General features: G+C 37.5%; 1 protein-coding gene across 2 annotated transcripts in view; it reads right to left on the bottom strand.

Moving 5' to 3' along the window:
- LOC124217657 (secretin receptor) overlaps positions 1-13740 on the bottom strand; it is a 48415-nt gene that overhangs the window by 25902 nt on the left and 8773 nt on the right. The window lies entirely within an intron of this gene.

Here is a 13740-nt window from a genome sequence, read left to right as displayed (position 1 = left end):
AATATTTAAAAAACACAAATTATCAGATACACTACATCAAAAATCATATAGTTGACTGTATAGTTGATATTGTGATTTCGTGTTTTTGCAATTTATTACGTTATTTCTTGTATATTTTATCCAATTTACAAGATAAATTATGTAGTAAATTACACGGTGAATTCTTTCAAAACATCTTGTGATTTATCACATCAACTTTTTCAATAGGATTGTACCTGTAGGCATTATACAGATACGTAAGAAGCTCAAGTATTCTCAGGTCACAACGATTGTGAAGCGGCTCAAATAGTGCAAATCCGCTTACATAATTCACAATTCATCCCTCTTTCTTGATTTTCGTTCTGTTATTCTATATTACGGGCACTTCTGGTTAAAATGCTTCAATAGATCGATATCAATTGAAAAATGTAAAATGTATTGAAAAACATAATTTAAATTCATAAATGTAAATAGTTAATTGGAGATCATTTAAAATGTTGAATGCAAAATGCCGTTTAAATTTTAAATGCCTATTTTAAATGAAAACCATTTCAAATATATTACCCAGCAGTGATTACGGGGAAAACAACCCTTGCGAAGCAAACTCCTTTGCGTATGCTTATGAGGTTGATTTGATCAGCTTTGAAACGCGAATGTGATTTTAAATTCTCTTTCAAAATCCCCTTTCGTATGTACATACATAGTACCTGCGCTGAGACTTGTTTCTCATAGATCTATTCGCGTTATATCTGGTGTAAGGGAATCGTTCGGTTAGGTTTCACGAAGTTATCAAAGGATCCTCCCTTCTCGATCCCCTCCAACCCCCGTAGTTCTTAGAAAAGAAAGTGGAAAGCTTTCAGGTTCTTTTGTTTGCGCTTATTACCACGAAAGAATGAAACGGAAAAAAAGAAGCAAAGAGAGAAAGAGAGAGAGAAAACACAAGTAAGTGTTCGTACGAATTATAGAATTGCATTTGGTAATCGGAAATTACGATTGTCAATCACCGAGAATAGCGAGTGAACGAGAGTCTTACTTTCCATCAGTTCGAAAGTTGTAACCATTGATCATCCTCTTCGCCACTTTTTACAATACATCATAATCACAGTTTTTTTTTATTCTCTTTTTATTTTTTTTTATCTCGAATCACCTCCTCGGATTATTTGCTGCACGTTTGCATAATATAGCGAAATTATGATGCGCACGATTTATGTTATACAAAATGGTCGTTTTATATACCGGGACAATCTGTTGAAACTTGAAAATCAACCCCGCATGCGCGAGTTTTATCGGCTGTTCGCGCAGGCTGGCCAATCCGAGTTTTCAGCTGTCGAACTCTTTCTGCCGGCGATGCGGTTGATACGAATTTTCGAGGTTAGAATCTCAAATAATCGAGGCAGCGACTCGGAAAGGTTTCGGAAGCGTTTGTTGTCGGGTCGGAAAGTTGATTCTTCGAAGAACGCTCGGAATTCGATGCTTACGCTCTTTGAAAATTCAAACGTAGACATTTTGCGTAGGTTGGCCCGCCTGCATCGCGGACTAAAATATCGCTGCGGGAAGATTTGGCCGACCAATGAGATTTAATTATTTGGCGCATGCGCGGTTCAGACGCGTATTATAAAGTATTTTTATTATTGTTTTTGTTATTATCGTCATCAGAGGTACAATAATGCACATACTACGAATTTGTGTAAACAATTTTACTACACACCTTCTATTCATACGATACGAATATTTCTTTACCCCAATTTATTCGTAACTATATCCGTATATTAAATATGTCTCGAGTTATATGACGCGTTATGCAGAGTTTTGTTGTTGTTGTTGTTGTTGTTGCAGAGTAACTCATCTATAATAACGAGAAAACTGTGTACGCTGGTCGTTTTTTCACTTCGCGGAATATATGTCTAGGCGATAATAATATATTTGACCTATGGAAACGAATTGTATGATTATATATTATACCGTAGGTGTAATATTTGTGTGTAAATCGTATATTTCCCCGAATCGCTTAATTTTCTTAATTTTCTGACGCTGAGTAAACCCTCGTGAACGCGAAGCAATTCCATTTTTGCATGTTTGACTTACTCCGAACTTCCGTAATTTTCGCTCCCGAACTTCTTGCGCTGCAGGATTTATTTAATCCTTGAGGAAGATCGGCAAGCACGAGGCTGCAATCTGCGGCGATGCGGAATTATCAGCTTATAAGCTCGCTCGGGCGAAACTTTCGCTTCTTGCAGACAACAATATTAAACATTACCCATATTAAGCTTCGGATATAATTTCATCCTTCAGTACCGAATCTTGTTTCTATGTTTGTTCTTCAACGCCGATTAGGATACAAATCTTCAAGGAAATGGGTGCGTAATTAAGGATTCCTCGTTCAGTGTAAACGGGTTTAAGGACGAATGGATGTACAGTCAGGTCAATAAGTGCCGGAAAAGAAGCAAAAGTCTCTTGAATTGAAATTTGCAGACTTGAAAAATTAAAGTTCGTTTATGTATGTAATAAGATTTGCTATTGTCACAAAATTAATCTACCTTTCGATTTTTATTATCCAATTACATATGCGTGCGGTTTGAAATAATTTATATATTATTTTTCGTCGCTTTGAAAAATTAAGGAAAAAAAAAAAATAAAAATTGGTCCCGAAGACAAAGATGAATAAGGAGATACGATTCGCCGAGGAAATGATTTGGATTTTTTTTTGGCCAGAAAGCTTTCATCCTTTTTAGCATATGACTGAAGCAGAGAAATAAATATATTTCCTAATTTTTCTTTTTTTTTTTCCCTTCCATTCTACAACATCAATAATCGGACAAAATTGGCTATTTTTCTTTTATACGAGACACGAAACCCTTATGGCAACGATCAATTTTCTCTCTTGACGAGCTTTCATCACCAGCCTCGTAAAGAAATAAAGTAAAAGCCGAGGAAATCTTTTTTCCCGGAAAAAACCGAACGTTGTACGCATTGTTGTTAAGAGTATGATTGTTGTGTGATAAAAAAAAAAAAATCGCCAAGAACGGTTAAACCGAAGGAGAAAGAGACGAAGAAGATACGCTATCAATAAATTATAATCAATAAACGGATTTGTTTCTCCATCGTCGGTTGTTTTATTCTGTTTTCAAATCCCTGTATTATTCATTACGAAACAGCTGCCGCCGCCCGCCTTTGGATTACACCCGTCGCTTCCCGAATAATAATAATCATATCTCGAGAACAAAAAAGTAGAAAGATGAATTAAAAGAAGTAAAAAGATTAAAAAAACAAAAAAGAAGAAGAAAGAAAAAAAAATACAAGAAAATAACGAACGTGCCGATGAACGATAAAAAAAAAAAAAAAAAAAAAATGAAAAAGCGGAAAACGAAGGGAAAATTAATTAATTAATAAACGCCGACCATAATCCATTTGGTAATTACATTCGAACACCCACACTGTACGATATATTAAGGCGGAGGCTTATACTTCTCGAGGGTAAATTTATGGGGCTGCTATCTTTGGATCAGACTTGATTTTCACCACCGAGAAACGCGGCGAACGAGGCATTGATGAATTTCTTGCGTGACGGCGCCGCCTGGTTTTCGGGTGGAAATAAAAATTCTCGTAGGATAGGCGAGATTGTATAGAATATTTTCCATGCCGATATGCATACGTCGAAGGCGGGATTCATCCCGTCAAAGAAAGAATTTTCCCTCGAGTGGCAAATATTTTTTTTTTAAGTATCATGGCAGAATGTTGATTTTAATTAGACTTGTGCAAAATTTTATAACGTTATACAAGTTATTTTCTCTTCACCGTTTTGATCTCATCGCGATTGAATGATTCACCGAATTTCGGCTTCGTCTCTAATTGCCTCGCTTTCCGATCCGCGGGTAGATGAAAAGGGGGGACAAAAAATTCGATCAGAATTAAAGGGTTAAAAACTGTGACACGAACTAAATTAAATAGCGTGTGCGTGTGTTTCTTTTTTTATCACACTCCCGGAATGTATCTGATCGAGGAGAGGACGAATAGTTGATCAAAAAAAAAAAAAAAAAAAAAATCAGTCTAGTCGCTTTTTTGTCTCTATAATGATATAATTTTTTTCGATGGTAAAAAGGCGTCTTCTTCCGATTGTGCAGTTAATAATTTAATGCAAAAAGCTTCGTAGTTGCAACGATGTCAATTTTTACTCTCGTTGTTGTTCTTGAATGGTTTTTTGGTTGTTATCTTTCAACAATCGATCATTGCGATTATATTTGAAAATATAACTTACAACTTTTGCATTTCGCAACGGTCTAAAATTACTCGACTCCAAATGGCGAAAAGAGACATAATGAAATATACAGCGAGAGAGAGAGAGAGCTTCGTGTGTCACGGACAGAAGTAAAAGGTCGATAATAACGGGGTCGAATAAACGCAGTTGAATCAAAACAACATAGTTTGTGCCCACAAATTGTAATAAAAAAAAAATTTGCAACATCCTATTTTCAGTCTAAAGAATAACACATTGTCGCGAATTCTGGGAATGTAATAAATTGAAAAAAAGAAAAAAACAAATAAATAAGTAAATAAACAATCGGCGATGTTGTTCTTCGGCTGAACCGCAAGGGTGCGGTTTTTTCATATCACTTTTGAAACCCGATATCCGTCTTGTTGATTTCTCGCGTTAACCGTCAACGTTTCCGTTTCTTTTTCTCTCTTTCTTAGCTTCACACACGATCATTGACATTTCTGTCCTTTGCGTGCAGAATCCTGAAACTAGGATTTTCCTCCTTTTATCGGACTTTGTTGAAAAATATTTGATGTATTATCAAGCATCGCAGCTTTTATACCGTCAATATATATATATATACATATCCTGCGTGGAAAACGGAAGCGTGCCGAGTAACGTTTTCCAAAAAATTCGAATCAAAAATTCCGTTCAAATTGTTTCACGGAAATGGAACGCCGGGAAAATAAAGAATGACACGTGACAAAAATCGCGAATCTATGTATATTTGTAAAAAAGCTGCGTGCGTTTTTCACGGTGTCTGAAATCGAAAAGAAAATCGGCTAAAATTGAACTCACAATCTGTAAGTCAATGTTCTTAACACTGTCAAAAAAAAAAAAAACAGAAAAAAAAAAACGTTCATTATTCGTGAGATGAACGGAATAGGAACGGATGTAATGATAATGATAATAATAATAATAATATACGCGCCGTATTGTATTCATGTAAAGCAACGGTTCGCCTTCAGATATCTATAGAAAAAGAAGAATAAGAGTGATAAGAAGAAGAAGAAGAAGAAGAAGAAGAAGAAGAAGGCTTTGCCGAGTTGCTGAGCCATTTGCATTCCAAAGCAGCAAATGCTTCGCCGATGATCAACGTCTGCTTTCTGCATAGTGCATCACATGCTGTCAAATAAATTCTCATCCCACTTTCCGTTGAATAATTTTATTGTATCATCACGTATTTTCAGTTGAACTTTTTACCTGACGCAGCACGATGTATGTTAAGCTAGTTTATATTTAATGCGGGGTCATATATTCGTGCGAGATATTATCTGCAGAATTTTCCGCAGTATCGTTTTAATATGTATATTAGGGTTAGTCGGAAAAAAAATAATACGCGATTTTCCATCGTTGAACCTACTAAAAAGTTTGCCCCGGTTAAAAGAAAGGCTACGGCAAACGAGATGAGCGTTCTACGTTATGTGAAATATTACGCCGCTCGGTTGATTGTTCAATTTTTTTTAACACATTTCTTTCAAATTTATGAAGAATCGTGAATGAAATTTTTTCGTCATCGCTCACATCAATCGTAATATCAATTTACGTCGCAAAGAACACCCACACTTGTAATATCAAGTCTCCGGTTGATATTTGAGAAGCTATCCCATGACTTTATCGTTATTAATTCAATCTCGTGAAATAGTTGTAATTTAATATGAATTTTTAATTTAGGAGAACAAGATTTCCGGATCATATATCGTTGTGTTTCGGATCGTGATCTTTTGGTTGAATATAAATGTCAGGAAAGAAATAATAATTGAAATGCTACGACGGGTTTCTTCACAAATTAAAAAAAAATTTGAAAAATACGAAATATCAAACGAGCGCAATCTTCCACATAACGTAAAACGCTCATCTTTTTAAAAAATCTTTCTCTTGGTCTAAGCAAACCTTTTAGGGTGTGCCACGGTGGAAATTCGCAAGTTATTTTTTTCTAAAACACACTAATGTATATGAATACACGGTTACAACGCATCAAATTTCCAGTGCACAATATTCTGCTTTACGAGATAAAACGAGACGGATTTTATCTAACCTCCTATTACAGATTCGTTTTAATTTCTCCTAAATTCTGCGCCGCCGGAGGGGATGAATTTTTTTCTCTCTTTCATTTGTTTTCGTTATATTTTCTCGTGCAGAGGTTGAAACGTTAGCAACGAAGAAGGGAACGCCTCGAGGTGTTATATTACTTATACTCTGGTAAAAATTTATCATAGAACCGTGTTACCCCTCTCTTTTCCCCATTTCTTCTTCGAGCAGGGAAAACTCACGGTGAGATTGTCGGTGTATTTACGTACAATGCACGTATGCCCGTATACATCTAAAGTATAAGTTCGTGATATTTTCTGAGCTCCCGCACGACTCCTTGAGAAAAGAAAACGAAACAAAACGAAAAACAAAAATAACCGCAGAATTGCTAACCATGCATTATTCGAACGGAAGTTACATACCTATATATTATTTTCTAGGTATTATATAGGTCATATTTTCTCGCATCTAAATTATGTTCCATTCATGTTATACAATTTCAGTTGCAGGTATATTTTCAATCATCGTATGATTCGTTTCGTTACAACTCGACAGAATCTTAAAGCATTTAAAATTCCTCGGTGAACATGTTTTTTCAAGATAAGGGTGCACTCGAAATGCGTTCAACTTGTTTCACATTAGGAAAATGTGTGTATAAGTATAAATGTAATACATTATAAGTACAAGATGCCAAGTACCGAATGGACGATGGAACGACTTGGTGGCTGCAAAGAGCTGAAAGCACATCCCCTCGTAAGATACGAACGAAGGTCTCGCTTGTATTTTCGTTACGTTTAAACTCGCCACCGAAGTGAAATCAATTTAGCACATCGGATCCATCTCGTCTGAAGCACGCTCGGCGAAAGCTGCATATACCTACTTTCTAGTTCTTCTCGACGGAGAGCGAAGTAAACATACAAATAGAATAGCAGGCTACTGGCTGCACGGCAAATAAAACGGAAGTCCCGACTCCCTGCAGGATATCTTCGACTAGAGTCTGAAATTACACAGCTGTGCCACAAGCGAGCGGCACGTTCTTTCCTTCCTCGGTTCAAATTCGTTTTCCTCGTTCCTGTCCGCGTGCAAAAACACACAGACAGACTGGCAGAATCATCCCGACCTTTTTTCCATCGGCAATATACAGAGCGAGCAGCGAATGGTGGAATGATCGAACGCGCATGCGCTAAAATCCTGTAGCAACAGCAGTTGTTTTGCCAGGGTGACCAACGTTATCGAGGTTTTACACACATCGCGGCGATCTGTTGTCTGAACTTGTGACGGTTGGTCAACCTGACGAAACAACTCTGCTTGTACTCTAGAATTTCAGCGCATGCGCGTTTGATCATTCGTCGAAGATAAAGGTGTCAAGGACCGATGGTTGAAGTCCGATCCACGATCGATTCCGCGCTTTTAATTACCGTACAAAGATCTCCTTCTTCGTCTTCGGTTTTTTCTCCATAATCCTTTGCACCTGCACACGCCATTTTTATTACTACCTTAGTAAAGTTGTGTAAAAATGATTGGAGAAAAACTTTACTACGATCGTCTTGAAAGTTTAACGATTTTATTAACGCCTTGCTCGCCTATTGATCGCGGTATAATGATCGACTGTAGTCTTATATTGGTAATAAAGGTTCGCATGACCGACAAATTGACTTCCGAGTCTCTTCTAGGTGGGCGTATAAAAGACACGTGGCAATTGGTTACAGCTATATACACACACAAATGAGCAATTGTAACGTGCTTTGCCACCCAGGGAGCTGGAGAATCGGACGTCTGTGCAGCCGTTGACAACCAGGCAGTTGTGTATTTGGCCTCGTTAAAACGGTCGTTATCGAATTATTGCGGTTGACGATGCCACGGAATATTGCATTATACACGGTATATAAACAGTGAGTCATGTGGGGAATTTTTTCAGGCTTCACACAGTCGCCTGTATTTATATGTTCGCGGTTACTCTACGTATATTTTACAATACCTGTCATGACCATCACCCCGTCTTTGTATCGTAATGGCAAGTTACGCAGGTTGTATCGGTAACTGTATAAACATTGGTTCGTATACGTTGACCTACCCGGAACGGGCTCGGTGATCCGGAAGGAAAAAGCAACTATTTTCTTATTACGTATTAGTCATTCTAACTTTGAGTTTTATTTCATTGAGTTTGCCATTATACTTTGTTGTAGTTGCTAGGAAATCACTGCGGTCACAGGAATAACGTTGTACGGCGATGTTTAAATGTTGATGCGAGTATCAGGATATTTTGTGGAATTAGTAGATATCCAGTGTAACTATACAATGTAATGTAATGGTCTTAACATCTATAATTTATTGTTGTAACAGTAGCAAGAATGTATATTACTAGTGACACTAGATATAATTGAAAAAGAATAGTACACTGAGTTATCTTGTTACAATTGCAAAACTCATTTACGTTCTGTGCCTGCAGGACTGTAGTTTTCGGTTAAAGTAAATAAATAATAATAGTTGTAATCGTTCTCGTTGTAAAATAATACACCGATTCATACTCGTGCAATTGGTAGGTATCATTTTCGAGAACTTGGCGGAAGACTTCGAAGCTGAGAACGTTAAGAAAGACGACAAAGACTGGACTGTAGAAGTGGATATCCCGATCGAAGAGCCTCGAAGATATCAGTTCCGAATACGCATTGAAGAAGTTCTTGCAAAAGCATTTCAAGTCAGTACATACTTGAGGATGGCAAATAAGCCTTCGCTCAAATTACGGTTCAACAGGTATTCGCGCGTACCTAACTGAGAATGAATCAAGGGATAACTTTACGTGTAAGAATTGCACGGTAGTGACTTCAAGTCTTCAAAACCTTTAGTAATACGTACCAAAGGTGCGTGCGGATGAGCATCGGATGAACTAACGGTTCATAAACGAGCCCTTACACGTATACGTAACACGCAAAATACGCGTGTAATCGAGGAAATAAAGGGTGATGAATGTTGGGGGCTCTGGAGAGACTCTCCTTTGTTTGTTGTTCCATTAGCAGTTGATTATACGCACACTTTGACGCCGTTGGCTGGGTGACACAGGTACATACCTATAAACGTATTCCATGGTATGTTGCGTGCGCGAATTCAGCCTCGATTTGCTATAGAACCCGGTCAGAATGACCGCGCCTAATTTTTTCCGCCCGAATTCAATAGGGTGGCATATCAGTCTCGATGTGTGCGTGCTTGTGACATCCGAAGAGGAAAAAACGAGCCGATGATGACCGGCACGCAATTAGTAATCCGATCCGGACTTCGAGCTGCTCGAATATTGCGCAAGGTCGGAAGGTCGAATCCTGATTCTAGGCCCAGCCGCTTGGCACATGGTTTCCATGGACGCAATTTGACCATCGAGTTTAGGGAGAAAACGAGTTGTGGACTTGTTGAGTTTCTGTGTAGATACTGATACAGTCCCGGCTCTGCGTACAGATTCCGTTACAGACATTTCATTCACAATTAGCCAAGACGCAAATCTTATCCTAGATTCCCACTTTGATTGACCGACCTTATCGATCGTCGGTTCATTTCGCTGCTCTGCCTTATCGGCAATTCGCTCTGCCTTACCTCGAGATTCATCATCCGTACGGTTTGCTAATCGATGTTCGCAGATTTGCAAGTTCGGAATAGTAATTCTTCGAGTGTCCAACGTCACTGATCACTCGCTTTCGACACTCTCTTCGATTCGGCGAGCAACAGGTGCCAGTGACTTTTCGATATGTCGCTTTTGTGCCAGCTAACGCACACATGTCCGTATATCTCGTTCAGCCGAAGTTATTTCAAGAGCTTCTTCAAGTGCCCGACATTCCAGACTTAATAAATATCACGTACGAGTGGTTTTTTGTAATATGGTTAGGTTTAAAAATACCAACTTCACGTTTTATAAATAACGCAGAGATAATCGAACCGTGGATCGTAGAGCTTGAAATAAATGCAAATTGTACGTGTTGAATTCAAGTGTCTGATATTATGTACGAGCCAGACTTTTTAATACAGTCTTCAGTGTGTACGGATTCGTATTCTACATCACACTCCTACCGAAACTAGATATTATAGACACTATGTATAAAGTGTTTGGGTCCAAAGTTTTCCTATTTGAATAACACGGGAAAGATCGTTTGGTTTTATCTCAATTCTTCGGTATATTGTGGAGAAGTAAATCGAATTCAATGAGCGAAACCCGTTGCTCAATGTTAAAAACTTGAAAGCACCTCGAGATTCAATATTGTGCAACAATTCATGTTTAAACGTCTTTTGTGGCTAAACTACAGCTGACTTTTCAACAAAACTTCAAACGATAAATTTTCCGGCAACTAGATTTCGTACAAAAATATCTCTACACAGCAAAGATGTAGCTTCGACTTTTCACAAGTTATGTCTTTTCACGTCAAAATTTATCTTCAAGGGTTTGATTTTGTGCTTGGACAAATTATTGACCGCGAAAAAAATTCAATTGACACTTTTGAAGAAAATTTAATTATAAGTAGCAATTTAAATTGAAAATGACTTTTCCATATTGTTTATAATAAAGTTCAAAATTACAAATTTTGACCGTGATAGCGTCTTGTATTTAAGAAATATCTTTCGTTGAGGATTTCTTTCTTGCTATTTGCAAATAGTTTTCGATCCGGGAGCGAAAAAAAGTGCATTTTCCAATCGAAACAAATCGTACGACAAGACACGTGCTGCAGAAATGTAGGGCTCGGTCAGTTTAAAAAACAAATCCGTATTTATTCTCTTCAAGAGCAGTTTATCGTCATGTGTACGAATCGAGGAGATTTCCGCTGCTTGAGTTTTGTGGTATTTCCTTCTGCCAAGAAAGCCGTAAGCCGCGCGTGTTCTTCGGAATTTTGTTTTTGCGAAAATCCCCAGCAAATATCGCGAATGTGTCGTATGTAAGTCGCTTTTCCATCGCGGATGGAGTAGAGAAAAAAAAAAAAAATTTTACCACGGTATATTTTTCATCCGAGTTTCCATCCCGCGATACGTTACCCTGTCAATATAGTATAATTTACATACAATGTTATTTCGATACATCAAATCTCTAATTCAATCTGTACGGGAAGAATTTTCAAGGCATTTTGCTATATCGACAACGGATTTATTAACGAGCATTCCACTAATGCAATAAAAATAGCGCAAGCGTGATACCATCGTCAAAAAGTTGTTTTTTTTTTTTTTAACCAATTTTTTTGTTGCCTTCCGCTTCACGGTTCGCGTAATATATAACAGAAATTTTATAACGCTTGTTTACAAAAATATATTCTCACAAAAAGCTCGCCGATTAACACGAAATTTATTATTATTACAGACGAGCAGGAACGACGGAAAATAAAAAGACTTGGTTTTTTTTTTTTTTTCTTACCTCTCTCTCAGTTTGGTAATACTTTATAGAAACCAATATAATATGCATTAAATTTGCTCATTTTCACGACGTATAGTTCTATTATTCGCGATCGAGGATCGATGGAAAACAAAAAAAAAAGAAAAAATATGATTCCAGTTCCATACTTATACCGAATAACTTACAGTTTCACACGACTAACAATAATCAAGTGAAATGAAACGAAATGGCGGAGTCTTAAGCTTCTTTAAGAAAATCCGATCGTAATGCGCGCTATTTCATTTATTTTCGCGTGCAAGGGTAAACCGCAACTGTATTGGATCGTGAAGGAGGAGAGGGTTGATCGAGAATGGCCTGGTTTGGTTTCCCGCCGTTTCCTAAGCCTCGACAAATCGAAGCCCCGGAACGCGTCGCGGCTTCGATAACGTTCTATATACATATAAAGTAGCACTCGTCTACGGTAGGTTTGCAGATGATATATTCACGTAACAAGTTCGGCCGTGAATCCGGCGTCGCCGATGTCGCAAGATCAAAGAAACACCCGCCATCTTCGAGCATCCGTCGGATGGATTTACGCCGGCACTTCTCCCGAGAGAAAGACAGAAAGACTCTTACGCGACTTTTTGCCATCCTCCGTGATCTCCTTTTCGCAATCACGAATCGAATCGATCATGCGCAATAAATCCATTCGCGCAATCTCGCCACGCTACAATTTTGGAAAAATGAGATTTGAAAATCCTGAATTTACTTGTCGGTAGTCTGCTTTGATAATTTGTATATTTTGTACAATTTGAATGAATAACGGTTTATTTTGGCGGGAAATAAAGAACTGTACAAATTCTAGACGTATTGGATTTTCTGACAAGACGAATCGTAATATTGCTCATACATGCATGAGGCATTCCATTCCAAGCCGACCTACGTCTTACCCTCGTCACCAATGATTTCGTTACTCTTTTTCAAGTATGCTGCAGAGTGTACAAAACAAGAACATCCTTCAACGAGTTTTTGATTCTTTTTGAATACGGGTTTCATTCCGACTGATTGAATCGATTGGCTTTAAATTTTTTTCACAAATTCTTTGTTGAAAAGCGCACTGCGAGAAATTTTTAGTTCCGGTTACCGCTCGGTCCTTAACTATTTTCATTTTTTAACACGATCTAAAAATATACTTCTAGGTAGAAAATGATAATTAGTTTTCTAGCTGTTACCGAAAAGTCTAGTATCCGTTACTATTCTTTCTCATTACGATCACTGTTGCTACATTTTCTTGTAAATATTGCGAAAATTTAATGCTTGTGCACAATAAATTTACGTTAAAGCCTAATTTAACTAAAAAAAAAGAGAGTCAACCGAAGAAACTGATTTTGTGTTGCAATTAGCAAAAAAGGATCGACGACGGCGCAAAATGGTTAGGCGTACCTCGTTTTTCCCAATTCCAACAATATTCAAACAGTTTTTTTTAACGATACCTGTTTTACTCAATTTTTCTAGTTACTGTAACAAATGAAATTTTTCTAAGTGCGAAAATTGCGAGACCAAGATAGAATTGGACAAGTTTTTGGTCTAGAAGCTACACGCGAAACGAGTATTTAAAATGCGAGAAAAATCGATTAAATATAAACTTAAAAAATGCCAATTTATATTTCAGCTCTTTTCTAAAAAAAAATCACCGATAGTGTGAGTCAGCCACTAATTTATTATACATACAGGTGCCTACATCGTAAACCGTACTTATTTTGCATACAAATTGTTTTTTCTATCACATAATTGAAAAACAGATTGAAAATGTGAGTTCAGTCGATCGGCAGATAATATAATCACGTTAAAGAGCGACACCGATTTTCCTGCACTCAAAAAACGTCAGATTAATAAGTTTAAAATTTTCTCTGCATTTCCGTTTTCGGTTTTCTTCGTATCTCTTATTTCTCTACACTTCTAGGGCGTTACTTTCGCCCAATTCAACTTGAAAACACGTAAACTGCACTTGTTCGATATTTATTTCGCGATACTTTCGCTTATGAAATATTTCAAGTTTACATTTCAAGTACCTACACCGATACATCCCTAAAGCCGGCAGATAGGAGGTCCTGTCACGTTACCAGCGCTCCTTCCCCGG

Source organism: Neodiprion pinetum, chromosome 4 (assembly GCF_021155775.2).
Source record: "Neodiprion pinetum isolate iyNeoPine1 chromosome 4, iyNeoPine1.2, whole genome shotgun sequence".
Taxonomy (NCBI): Eukaryota; Metazoa; Arthropoda; class Insecta; order Hymenoptera; family Diprionidae; genus Neodiprion; species Neodiprion pinetum.
Note: the sequence above shows the minus strand (reverse complement) of the source record. Positions and strands in the feature narration are given on the sequence as shown.